Here is a 14,986-nt window from a genome sequence, read left to right on the forward strand (position 1 = left end):
TTATTTATTTGCTTTAGAAACCCTTCTCCTCAAGCTTAAAGGGAAATTTGAATTCTTTGGAGGCAATGCTGATAAGTAGCTGCCATTGCTGCCACCTGCCTGTCTCTTTAAAAGCGGTAACCAGTAGTTACCGCCATCCTCTTAGTGACACAGCGGTGGCTTTCAGTGGTTTCGGGAAATCACAGTCTTTTTCACACTTCTTCAACGTCTGATTTGAAGAAAACCGAGTCCACAGAAACGCTGCACGCCAAATATTTGTTTGATTTCCCAGTTTGAGACTGACAGCTGAAAAGTGAAGCAGCACAGGGGGAGTTCCTCTGCAGTCACTCATCCTCACGTTCCCCCTCCATCAGCGCAAGGTGGCATCAAAACCCAGCCGGATCCCTCTGGAACGCAATCATGCTGTCAACGACTGAGCTGCTTCATAAAGTATTCACTCCCCCCACCCCAACTTTCCACATATTGTGCTCATTATGAAACACCACAGTTTGAATAAATCATTGTGCTCTTGTGGTGTGTTTATTTTGGGCTTTCTGAAGCTTCACAATGTTTTGAGGAGCGTTTTGACTGAGAGCGTTGTCCTGACTGTCGGTGCAGACAGGATTAAGTTTGGAGAACGAGCGGACGCTGATGGATGTTTTGCACAGATGTGAAAATGTGCTGTGCGTATGCGTGTGTTGGCTTGTTGTTGTGTAGCTGAGGCCTGATGGGAGTCAGAGTCCACCGGGCACGGCTCTGGTTAATAATTCAGTTGAGGCTCATTATTAAGGCAGCGCAGATCTCCCTCTGATTCCACCTTAATTGCAGGCAGGATGTGCCTCTCAGACGCTCTGAGTCTCTCCTTCTCCAGTCTGCTGAGAACATTCAGCAGAAAGATCACACACCGCTCCGCTTTGGCCCTGCTAACCCCACAGTGGGCCCTCTGCCTCTGGTCCAGCCGAGTTCACGTAAATGGACATTTGGAGATGATCTCAGAGCTTTCAAAGAGTATTGACTCAGAGGTCAGGAATGTCTCCGATTATGAGTCACTTACATTTTTAATTAGGGTGATGAGGTAAATGAGGGTTTCCTCCTTTCACAGGATTCAGCAAACTGAGATTGATTGTGGGTAATCAGTCAGACGACAGCCGCCCGGTGATTAATGCTGCTGCAGAGCGGTGCTGGCCGTCTGGGATTGGGGCCTTTCAGGCCCAAATGATGAGAAACCAGAGAGGAGCTGAAATGTGACCGGAGCTTTGAAGACGTTCGTCATGTTCCACCCACAAACTGGTTCATTTTATTAGCATTTGATAAGATACATCATCACAACGCAGCTCATAACTGAAGGAAAAATGCTCAATGGATTTCATGTTCATGTCTCCACCAGTTTTGAACATCTACAAATGGAATATTTTGTCCATCTTTGCTTGTAAAACAGCTCAACCTTGGTCAGAGTGGATGGAGAACATCTGTGAGTTTTTAAGTCCCAACGCAGACTTGGATTTAGGTGTGGTCTTTGACTAGACTGCATTAATAGGGACCTTGTTGCAGTACAATTAGTCACCTTTAACACTCTCCGACACTCCACCAAAGCTTTGAAATCGTCTCATTGACAAAAATCTTGTCCACCTCTCCTTCTCAACACCAGGCCCAGGTCGAACTACTTCGCACAGAAGTCTATGAGAAGTCTCTTGTGATTGGTTGGAAGTTTGTTGCTGTGTTTAATGGAGAAAGCAATTTTGATATTTTGCTTCAGTTAATCCGCTTCCACTGGTGTGTCAACATGAATACTGAGGAGCATCCATCAGATGCAGCAACAATTATGTGAAAGATTATCAAGTGGCTAAATACTAGAGATGCACTGATTCTTTTATAACTTCTGATACTGAAATCTGAGACTTAATATCGGTGGATATTGATCTGATACAGAAAAACAACTGAATTAACTTTAAATGTTCTTTCTTTAAACACAGACATAAATGTACTGAATCACCAATTGATTTGATTTTATCAAATCAATTGGTGATTGATTTGATTTAATCAAATCTATTCCTTCTCAAGCTTGGTCGAACATGTAAAAATAATAACTTTAATTGTTCAATCAGTGAAATTAGGAGTAAAACAGCCAATGTATAATAATAAAGAAAATGAAACTGACTAAAACAATAGGTTGACTACTTTGGTCAAACATGTAAAGGTATACATCAACAAACCTTCTTTCAAATGGTTCAGAAAGTCCACTTAAGAATTCTAAATATAATGCAGAATAAATAATAAAACATGATGTTGCTCAGAGCACAAAGAACATAATTAGACTGAATAGATCTTATGGATTGGACACATTGTCACCGACACCCGATCTAGAGTATTTTTCAATATCGGGGCTGATACAGATATTAATATCGCATCTTTACTAAAAATGCCTGGATGGAAATTGCAAAGTTGTTTTGCAATTTCTGTGTGCAGTAAGGTGTAGCTCTGTGTGACCGTTTTGTTACCTGTATGCGTTGTGGCGTGATGAAGGAGGGCTGTTGCCAGGTGACCTGAGCCGTGTGTGTGAACACGAATGTCCCGCAAACACACAACGGCACGTTGGGCTTCCGGTGAAGTGTGGTGGAGCTGTGGAGTGTGTTTTGTTCTCAGTGTGACTCAGTCATGCAGAGGTGATGCTCAGCATCAGTCAAGTCACATTCACTTGCTGACAGTTGAATCCATTTTCATTAAAGAAGGCTGCTTCTGCACTTTAACTGTGGTTGATAAAAGCCACTTGAAAGTAGAAACCATTAGCGTGTGAAGAGTGGGATCATTTACTGTTTTAACCAGAGTTATTTGCCTGCTTCCTTTGTCAAACGTCTGTTAAAACACCGGCTACACTGTGAGGACGTCTCTTAACAATGTCAAGCCGAGCCTAGAGGGTATCTTGTCACTAAAGAGTATTCTCTCCAATGAATATTCATCAGACCACCACATATTTATACAAATTACAATAAAAGCCTTTCATGTTGAGTAGGAATGAATTACAACCTTGTCATTTTAGGGACGATTAATCAAACACCACTTATTGCTTTAAATCATAGCTAAAGAGATTTATATTATGGTATGTAAAGATCAGATAAAATATGTGCGTGCCTGTGTGTGTGTGTGTGTGTGTGTGTGTGTGTGTGTGTGTGTGTGTGTGTGTGTGTGTGTGTGTGTGTGATGGCAGCAGTGTAAGACAAACTCTGTGGAATTCTGTGTCAATTTGATGAAAATAGGTCAGGATTGAGGGCATGACGTTTAGCATTGTGATCACGTGACGCGGTCGCTTTGCTGACGACGACCTCGTATGAACCCCGGACTCTCCCTGTAGCCCACTTCCACCTCCACCGTCACCCCACCCCCAGGCCAATCCACGGCGATGTGAACTCTGTCCTTTCATCCTCTGTCTCAGTGCCATGGCTCCACCGGCTTCAAAACTCACCTAAAGAAATTTAAATCTGAAGGCTGCAGATTAAAAAGCCTGCTTTCCTGCAGGATTTGCACTCAATTCCAAAAGAGACTTGGCCTTGTGGAATTTATTTGATTTAGATGTACTTTTGAATATTGTAGCTCTGCTTCAGGGAGAGAAAATAGATATTTTATCTGGATGATACTTCAACTGTCGCCACAGTGCCCTATTTTAGCATGCAGCCTATGGTATGTTTGGTCACCATTATATATGTATGGCTTGGTTTATTATATTCTATCTCTCATGACAGCTGTGCCATAAAAATGTAAAAAAATTCAGGTAGACCTGTGCATTCAGACAAGCTAATGCAGTGTTTGTCTACATCTGTGACAGTCTCTCCCATGTTAGCCTCTGATATAAACAGTATAATTGTGTAAAAGTTAATTTAACAGCAGTGAAGAAAAGATGAGATAGATTTTTTCTGACAGATCACCAAAAATGAAAAAGAAATAGTTTTATCACCTTAAGGAGACTTAAGGTGATAAATCCAGGGAGAACTTTAGCTGCTGATTAGCCAAATGCTTATTTAGTAAAAAAATGTGTATTTGCCTTGCAGCTTTCTCCAGCTAACACTAGTCAAAATCTGCTTGATGCAGAACTTGGACCAGCAGGTGTTTTTCAGGGTTTTCATCACATACAGCAGCAACAAGTACAGTGCTGGTCAGTCTTACATGATATTTTCTACAGTACAGAATAATTATGTTTTTTTCTTTCTTAGTACAGATTTGGAAATCTTTGATGTAACCCAAAGTGAAATAAATTAAATTAATTAAGAAAACAGACAAAAATCTGTTCAAATGTTGTCTTGATCCAGGTGGTAGTGTTGCTCTGGGCTTGTTAGCATGGGGTTGGTGCTGCATCAGACCTGCCTTTTAACCCTCCACCCTGGAAAATACAATGGAAAAACATCACGCAGGTGTTCTGCTGCAGGTTAAGGGGTTTTAAAAATACTTGGATTATGGGAGTTATGGGAATGTTTAATTTTCTCTGACAATAAATGGACATTTTCTGAACTTTTAATTGAACTGATTGAGACAAGCATGCAAACTGTTATACAGTTGAAACCAGATATTTACATACACAGAATTAAAGGACATACATATTTTTTTTCTCATCTGTTAAATCTGATCAAACTTTCCCTGTTTTCACCTACTTAGATTTATCAAGATTATTTATATTTCTTAAATGCCAGAAAACTTAGTGAGAACTTTTGTCTTTTTTAGAGGTTTTATTTTTGTAACTTTCCTTGAATTGAAAAGTTTGCATGCATTTGGTCAGTATCAGAGATAACTGTCTTTTAATATGTATAACTTAGGTCAAACCTTTTGGGTTCACTTCCACAGGTTTCTCATATGTAAAGTGCCCAAACCTGGACTGTATTATTTTGTCTAAGTTTAGTGGATACAGTACAATTATTATTAATTGTTCTTTTGTCAAATAGCAAAGACAATACATCATATATGCAGTATTTGATTAAATGTTTTATTACTAAAATGTAAATATGGAAACACATGTTGTATGTTTTTTTTAGCACATGCAAATTGTTGCTTGATCATAATAGAAGACATATATACCAAATAGTATGTGAGGCACATACTGGCTTCCAGTGTTATCTTCCTCCTTCATCATCCTCCACTTTGTGAAGTAGACCATGTCTCCATAACTGATTTATTAGCTCCCTGAAAGTCTGACTTCATCAAATCCGTGATGCCGACAGTCATATATACTGGCCACCCCAGTCAATGTGAGCTTTTAATAGCTGCATTAATCTGCCTGTTTAACGGTGTTGTTGAGCAGGAGGTGGTCACTGAAAGACGCGGCACTAAGAGATGAGCTATGGCCTCTGATGGCCAGCGGCGGAGGGACAAAATGAAAAGCAGTGAAGCTCTGGAGGAGAGTTGAGGATTTCCAAAGGGCCTTTTTTCAGACGGGGCAGAAAAGAATAGCAATTTTCCATGGTGTCCCTTTCAGATATATGAGACAGCAATGTCAGTGTGCGAACATGCCCAGAGTGACGTTTTATTTGTCTGCACTGCTAGATAATTTCAGTTATATGTCCTGAGGATAACTCGATGCGCTGTTTCACCTAATTAGCATAGTCAAACATGTTTAGACTAATCGTCAAACAACTTTTATAGCCCTCCACATGTACACTAGAGGTGTCACTTTGTGGCATGTTGTTATTTTCTGAGTACAAGAGAACAGAGTGCTACTTTTTTAATCATCAACATGTGAATAAAAGACACAGGCTTTAGGCATGTGTTCCCAGCCTGTTATTCTGTCTTCATCTCAGGATATTAGCAGTCTATTCATGCAACATAGACATTTTACTGTCACCACATCAAACTTGACACTGTTCCGAATTTTTCTAATTCCCATCACTTCAAATTAAACAAACCATAACAAAGTCATTTAACAATGTGACTTAAGTGTAGAAAAACATTAACCTCACCTTGTAACAGGAAGCTAAATGTTTGGGTTGAAACATTTAGGGCTGCGCCACTGTGCAGCCCTGAAAGTTCAGTTCAGGGCTGCACAGTGGCGCAGTTGGTAGAGCTGTTGCCTTGCAGCAAGAAGGTCCTGGGTTTGATTCCTGGCCCCTGAGGTCTTTCTGCATGGAGTTTGCATGTTCTCCCTGAGCATGTGTGGGTTTTCTTCGGTTTCCTAGAGACTTTCAGGTGAAAACATTTTAATCCACAAATGTGTGGAGATAGGCGAGAAGCTACATGAAACTTTGTTATTAAAAGGAAACAGCTTTACCTCAGTCACTAGGTGTTTCCATTTCAAATGTGCACAAATCTTTGTCAATATTTTGCTAATGTCGAAAAAAAACCACAATTTCACAATTGTGGTGTTTCCATTGGATAAGAAGTGAAATTAAAATCACATGTGAATAAACTTCTTCAAGTAATAAGCCATTAAAACAATATAAACAGTTACATCAGATATATCGATAATTCATCATGGCGATAGCACTCATCATCCATCAGCCAATCAGAGGAGATGTCGGCGTCTTATTCAGGCATTGGAGCAACAAGCCCCGCCTACTTGGGAGTGGCTACATATGCGCCATTTTGGGTAAATTGTTGTTGGTGATTTTACTGAAGAGTTATGGATTCAACATGTTGGAATGACACATTTTATGAACTAATAATAACACTGAGATCAAATAAAAGATGTAACAGCACCCAACAAAACAAACTTGAGTAGCATATGATGAACAGATAAAAGAAATAAAATGTGACTAATATAAAGCAGATGCACTGCAGTGGACGTAAAAGCCAGGTAGGTTGAAATGTTCAGTTTTAAATTAGCCTTTAAAACATCAGCAGCTGCTCTGAGGACCATAAAAGACAAAGAAGGCCTCACAGTCAGTTTTAATGATGGATTTCAACAGAAGACCTTTACTAGGAGAGCTCTAGTTTACACGCCATGAAAATCTGTGTTTTTCAATGGCAGACAGCCTCATTTCAGCAAACTAGGCTGCAGCAGCAGGTGGAGAAGGTGTAGCATCAATGAGATTAAGCCAGTCCTGTTTCTGGCATCTTGTTCAAACCTCTTTGGAAGTCTGGTAGAAAATCCTGTTGGTTTTGAAACTGCAACCTTGGTACCACTAACTGACCACATGTCATAGCAAAGCAAACTCTTAAGGCAGAAGTAGATAACATTTATTAAAAAAACAAACAAACAAACAAACAAACAAACAAACAAACAAATAAATAAATAAATAAATAAATAAATAAATAAATATATATATATATATATATATATATATATATATATATACTTTTTTTTTTACCTATTTGTTAAAACTGTCCCTATGTGGTGACTGTATATTATGACAGATAATCTGTGAAAAAAAAACCTAGATTCTCTGCTTCTTCCAGTGCCAACTAACAACCAATCAGAGCCAGGAGGAGGGTCTTAAAGCTGTCAATCACCCTTTTAATCCTCCCTTGCTCTCTGCTATGCTAGCTAGCATGGCCGGCAGATGGCAGATGAATGGTTTTACTGTAACTGTAAATTGTTTCTCTATCATTGGCACATTTAGTAGCGACTGCATGAGGTTGGCTGACAGCGCTAAGACCCTCCTCCTGTCTCTGATTGGTTGTTTTCGGTTGGGTGCGGTTCATTTCTTCAGATATCAATAATAACTCAGGGAGCAGGTGGAGGAGATTGATCTGTACTGTCTGTCTCATAACAAACCATCACAACATGGTGACAGTTTAAGAAAATATGTTACTTTAGTGTAAGTAGCTACGAGGCTAAAATATTATTTTCTAACTTGAGGTCTGAGTTGGTCTTCTGGTGATTTATTTCTCGCAATTCCAGGAGAAACACCGTGAAAGTGGGAAAGTTTCGATCGGGCCTGAATGGACATCTAACTTTCTACAAATGTCTTAGCAGAATTAGGATTATTCAAAATGGCATCAGGTGTGTCAGTTGAGATCTAAATAAAACACACACACACACACACACAACCCCCCCCCCCCCAATAAACTCTGAAACAACGTGTTAGTGAAACGCAGTCTACTGACAGATGTGATGTCCGTTGGGGGCTGCCGTACTGAAGCTGATGGGAGGCCGGAGGGAGGACACCATGGCAGAGCGGCGGTTGCGTGACTGAACGGCGCGCAGGTTTGCTCGTGTAATTCTCCGAAGATGGATATGAAAGACGCGACGCTAAGACTTTTCCCTCCGCTTTCTCCCCTTCCCTTCCCTCTCCTTCCCCTCTTCGTCTCTACTAATGATCTGCTCCGCCTGTCGCTGCTTGGCTGACTGATACCCACTGACAGCCCCACTCAAGTGGAAATCCCCCCTCCCCACCCAGCCTTCCACAGGCACACACATACAAAGAGAAAGTAATGAACTCTCCTCCATCACGGTGCTGCATAGTTACTATGCATGTGTGACACACATGCAGCGCGCGCGCCAGCTTGCATAAGCGCTCGCGGTGAGCTAGCTCTACGTTAACTAATCACACCCATTTGTTCAGTCACATGTCAGCAGACATATATATGCAGAGCAGATGACAAACACACAAACAGGCCACACATGTACGTTCCCCTCAGAGAGCGCCCTTCCTTCCGTCGCATAGCGTGACTGTTCGGCAGCTGATTCACCGTCCATGCATTGTTATGCTAATGACAGCGTTTGAATTAGTGGTGAGTGGAAAGAGGCGCATTTCTGTCAAAGTTCCACAGCGTCTCAAAAAATAGTTTTATTTTATTAGCTTGCTTTTAGAGAAAGTGTCCATTAGGCCTGTAAATATTCTGGTTCTTCTTAATGAGCTCTGTTAAAGTTTTATGGGATGGAAAACATGCCGATGACATTTATGACTTGACTCAATATTTTTTATATCACTGTAAACAGTGCAAAGAGGAATATCTGCATGATCATATTGACAGACTGATTTTAAATCTGAAGAATATCAAACATGAATAGTTTACACACCTGTATGTATAATCAGTAAGCCCCACTGGCTCAGTGGTCCCTTAGTTCACATGTACTTACAAGAGGGAAAATTTCATCTGACTCTCAGTTTATGGAGTCATAAGGTTTCTGTCGGAAAGCCAAGCTAACCAAGGGTTAGCAGTTTGGTTCCAGTCCATAAATACTCTTAGTGGCTGAGATAAAGTTTAACTGGATCTGTTGGGAAGGGTTCATTTGGGGTTTAGGTTTCCTCTGACTTGAAACAGATTGTTTATGTGTTCAGTTTTTCCCGCTTGTTTTTCTTTGTTCCTGTTTTGCTAAAGTTGAGGGTTTTATTTTTTCAATTTCTCAAATCATAAGCGGCGTTTTAGTACCAGTAATATGTGTTGCATGTCGTAATCTTTCTAAAATAATGGCCTGTCTAACTCATCTTTTGGCAAAAAATTATTTGGGCCATTGCTTTAGAAAGACGATAATATTGTAGTGCTGGCTAAATTAGTCCATTTATCGGGCTTTTTGTTCCTGTCTAAGTCGAAGGTGATCCGAATGGAGCATCAAAAATGCTCCTTTTTTTGTTGAATAAAAATGAAACAAATCTCAGGATGTTTTAAAGAATTTCTGCTCAGTGTAGAACAGATTTGATCAGCATTTTAAATTAGAGATGATCAAATGCAGTCTAGACAATAAAATTCTTTAGTTAGCCCCAATAGCTAGGCTATGACAGGCTAAACTGTTGCAAAGTTGTAGCATTTAGAAGCCATTTCTAGAACGTCTGTCACTTTCACACCATTTTTTTTTTCTCAAGCGTATTTCATATTATGAAAAGAAAGAATGTCAAAGTTATTGAGACTTCTTCGGTCCTTTCATAAGCTAGTCACCTAGTCCACCAAGAAGTCTTTATTGGTCCAATGTTCTTTCTCAGTAAAACAAGACAACTCAAGAACTACTTGGCTACTCTAAATTGATAATAATAGAGCGACCTCTTACATACAATGATAGCATACAATGATAGCTTACATTAACACTGCTGACGTGAACAGGTTATGAACCAGACTTTACCTTGACAACAGACACAGACTAGTCAGACCCCTAGAAAGCCTCGAACTTTGTCGTTTTTTCTCCATTCATCCCGGTGTTATTTTCTCAGCTGCGCCCCCTAACGTTCAGAAAGAGAACTGCTGGAACCTTAATCTTACCAATATAAAACTTTTTTTTTAATTTCAGAATCATTATATTAACAATCAGATAACTTTTTTTACACTGATTCCTATTAAGATGAGTAAATACACATTTCCTATTTAACAGCAGTTATATAGAAAGACCTTTGTTCATTTTCTAGAAATTTCATTTTGGACTCACTGTACAGGAACTGAAAGGGCTTGTAGATAGACGTAGTGCATGGCAGATTCTTCATATGTCACTGATGCTTACTGAAGTTTATGTACACTGGGTAAAATGAATATTGAACATGAAAACATTTTTCTTAATTAAAATATAAAACTTCATTCTGCAAACTCAGTTTTCCTCCATAGCTGCATTGCCTTCTACATCTCAGCACTGATTCAGTGTTGGAAGGTTTTCCTGCCCCACCACAGTTTCTTGAAAAAATTTCCACCATCATCACATCTATTTACACACACATCGAATACCTGGGATGTGGCAGAAAGCCCTTCCATAGTGCCCATGGGCAAACGGCTGCCACTTCATGTGCTCAGCATCACCTTCAGACTGCAGCTTGAGGACGTAGCCTACTTTCTCAATAAAATAACAACTTTCTCTTCTTTCATTAGTGCACACTCGAGCGCTTACTGAGTATTCTCCTGCTGAGACATCTCCTAATTGCTAATTGGCCCTTACTAATAATAAACAAGCATGCATATGGAAATGTGATCAAAAGTAGTTCAGGGTAACATGCTTCTGTAGACAAATCAACGCTGCAATCAATCCACTGTATACCAGTGTACAGTACATTGCATGTATCACTTATTATTGTATCATAAAGGGGTTCTGTAATCATAGTAATAATAATAATAATAATAATAATAATAATAATAATAATAGCAATCTTTTACATTACTGCTGTGCTGGTGGAGTTCGGTGGGAAATGAGGTCAGTAAGCAACAGTGTGATGCAGGGCAACCCTCTGGCCCCACCCCCTCCGGTCCCACCGTGTGTGCAGCTCACAGTCTTTCATCTGATAGCTCGACCCAGCCATTACGCTCAATCAGGCAGTTACACAAGGTCCAGGAAGGCCTGCCGGCTCTGGCAGCTTAAACCGGGAGATGTGGCCAGGTGCTGGGCTGGAGACCAGCAGGACCGAGGCGAGGTCCAGATGAATCAAAGGCTCCAGGGAGTCGGCTTTTATCTGCACTTTTAATTACTGTGGCTGATCCTCTGCTTATTTATTATTTTTGCATTGTTATTCTTCATAATATACATCAATGACTGTGCACTTTTTTTAATCGAAAAGCAGCAGCATTGACTCATTTCAGCTGCTAGTAAACTGTTAAATATTTAACAGCTAAGCCATGCCAGAATTATTATGACTAATATGGTGAATTTATTATTATTAATTTACTTACATTTAACGTCTTAAAGGTTACGCCACAGTAATTATCTGATCTCGGTATAAAATTTAGTAAAGACTAAATACTTGGACTATACTGCAGGTTTCTCTGATATGTCTGTCAGGCTGTGGACTGTCTCCCTCACAGTTCATTTATATATCGACAGTATGAATATATATGAACCTTTCTTAATCTTCTGCAGTGCACATGCTCATCCTGCAGAGTTTAGGATTTACTCACCCCAGCATGCCCAATTCTTGGAGGAAAGAATCTTATAAATATTTTTACAAATATCTAATAGTGACCAATGAAAGAGAAGTTCCATTAAAAAGTATGTTTAAGAAAAATAAATACAGAATCTTCCTTAAAAGTCGGGAAGATTTTCGGTGTAATTTAAGTAAACATCATTAAAATTTTGTGCCAATTTGTTTCTGCTGCCCAGAGGGGCTGCAGCAGGAACAGCCTGGATGCAGACTTTTTTCTCCTTACTTAATATTGTTTTGTTTCCTTGCGATGAATCTGATGTCAGACCTCTCAGGAGGAATATCGCAGCATTTCAATATCTTCAGTTTCTTTACTTTTACAGTTGATTGACAATAACGATAGAACGGGACGTTGAAACGTTCAGAGCAGTGCAGAAACTTCTAATGAAGTTTTTCATTGAGAAAAGCTCTGCTTTACTCCACCTCTTCATTATCAGCCTGACCCGCTCCCACATTCACACACACACACACACACACACACACACACACACACACACACACACACACACACACACACACCCACACACACACACACACCCCCACACACACGCACACACACGCACACACACACACACACACACGCGCATGCATGCACATGAAAACACGCATGTATTCAAACACTGCAGGGGAAAAAAAACACACACACATTCCAGCATTCCAATTTGCAATTCATGAGCGGCGTCTCATTAGACTTTAAGTTTTACCATAGGCCTCTGAAGTATATGGCTGGAGCAGTTATTAATATTTCATAGTCTCCCATTGAGGAGCTAAAAACGAAGTCAACCCGCTTCCGCTACAAAGTGACTTGCGCTCGTCTGTTTTCCCCCTCTTCCTCCTCTTCTTTCTCACCCTCTCTCCTCCCTGTTTGTTGCGATGCCGTTCTCTTCCCCTCTCCTCAGTTTGCTCCTCTGCCACTGCTTTTTCTCCTCAGCTTCCCCGCTTCCGATCCCTCTCTGTCACACAGACCCTAACTCAGACTGACTTAATTGGGCTGTCTTTGTTCTGGGAAATGTGGGCATACCTTCCCCATCTTCCTATTGGAGTCAGAAAGAACGGGAGGGAAAGAGAAGGAGAAGGAAAAGAGGAGCAACAAAGGAGAAGATGAACGGAGGAAAACCCTGGTTCCACTCCTGCTGCTCTAAGAGGATCATGTGTGCCATGCCGAGGCTAGGAGGGACTCAGGAGGTCAGAAGGTGGAGGATGGGTGATGTGTGTGTGCGTGTGTATGCGTGTGCAGACAAAGATGGGTGGGGGGGTCTCAAGGGTTCACAGGGTGTCTGTCAGACTGGCAGACAGGAGTTCTGCCCCCAAAACAAACCCATGCATGAATAAGTCAATAAACCTCTCTCTCTGTGTGAGAGAGGGTGTGTGTGCATGTGTGTGTGAGAGAGCAAAGGGAAGAAAAAGAAGAGAATTACACAAGGGTGATGAGTTCCTGCATCTGTGACAGAGACAGATACCACATTCTCTTACACTGACAAAACGACAGAGAGAGTGAGAGACACTCACTCTCTGTGAGTGAGACACAGAGAGAGTGAGAGACTCATTCAGAAAGAGAGTGAGAGATAGAGAGTGAATAAAAACCAGAGAGACCAAATCAGAGAAGATGTGGGTTCTGCTATGTCAGTCCCTCAAACACCCAAACCTTATCCCAATGACTGGGCCAAAGTATTCATATCTATATGTATTAGTAGTATTTTATTTGATACAATAACAAACTTGTTAAAGGCAATGTTAAAGAGAATGTACGTTTGGAGACCTGTGAGGCTTCGCATCACCCCACTGGTCTTCGTCCGCAGTGTGTGTACATCACGCTGCAGACGCAGCTTGCTGAAGTGAAGCCAAAATAGATTACTGGACTTCAGATATGGATACCAATACCATCCATCTGTCCATCCATCCTTCCATCGTCTATTTCTCCTTGCAGTGTGATGAGGGCACCTGTTGTCTATCTCCAGCAGTCATTGGGTGACAGGTGGGGTACACAGGTCACAGAAGACTAGGTCTTCTTCAATCGATGTGTGTTGCCCATTAAGACATTTTGAAACACCAGAGCAACATTTTAAAATTATAAATGCTTAGAATTTGAGTTGAAGTGATTGTTTTGAAGCCAATGGCAGGCCTACACCCAAAGCTTTTTTGAATTATTTCTTGTTCTGATTTTCTTTGTCAACTGCTAATTAGATAAAAAAATATAAAATAAAATAATTGGATCCTCAGTAATGGAGAATCTGTCGGGAAAAGGACATGGAGCAGCCTGACAGGACAGGGAAGCAAACACTGACAGCAGGATCATGTAGTGATTTATGATCAGTGGATGACTCAGGGTGCTTACAGGGGTCAGCTGTAAGCACCCTGAGTTTGAAGCTTTGTCCAAAAACAATGATATCAGCTGAGTGAATGTTCATTCACACAGCCTCGTGAATGAAGTCTGGTTTGGATAAAGGGCTGTGAATAGTGAGATTTGGTGTAGCTCTGATCTTGGACAGCTCTGAGTTAATGAAAATAATAATTTAGTAAGGTTCAATAGATTCATCGGCAGAAAAAGGGAAACACAGAAAAAAGAAAAGAGTTATGGAAGGGAGACGAGCTGGGGGCGGGGGCTGTGACCTAGAGACAGAAAAGCAGCATGGAAACAACTCCACGTCCTTGAAAGCCAATAAGGCTCATTTAAATTTTAGACTGAGGACTCCTTCTCCCCTCTCTCGCTTTGTTTGACCTCTTCCTCGCCCTTCTTCTTCGCGTCCCAATCAGTTTAATCTCTCTGTGTTCATCCCTCACCGATGCGCTCCCTCCCGCTCTCTCTGTTCATTACTGCTAACTCTCACAAAGCAGATTTCTTCGTATGATGGATGGGCTTCCGGGTCACTCCTCCAAAGGTCATTCGAGTGTGTAGTAAGACCCGGGAAGCAGGCAGTTAACTTTTGGCCATGCGTGGTTGTGTAGAATGGGACATGAGTTAGTCTCTCAGGGTTTGGGTGTCGGTTGGATGTGATACAGTTTGCCCAGCAGCTTTTATTGTTAGCTGTAGGAAGCCTGCTGCATGCACATGGACAGATTTAAAAGAAAGATGGGGGTCATTTCTCAAGGTCCCACTCTTCTCTGTTTCGCCCCATCAATTCTCCCTCTGCAGTATTGTGAGTGTCTGCGGTTTTCCCGCTAGCTGGCTACCTCCGCGGCATCTTTACAGGTTGCCCTCCCTCAGCATCCTCACCACCGTAACGCCCTGTAGCCTTTCTCTCCTTCTATCCTGCCTC

This window comes from Poecilia mexicana, unplaced genomic scaffold (assembly GCF_051168715.1).
Source record: "Poecilia mexicana isolate PSO_F unplaced genomic scaffold, ASM5116871v1 scaffold_11, whole genome shotgun sequence".
NCBI classification, from domain to species: domain Eukaryota; kingdom Metazoa; phylum Chordata; class Actinopteri; order Cyprinodontiformes; family Poeciliidae; genus Poecilia; species Poecilia mexicana.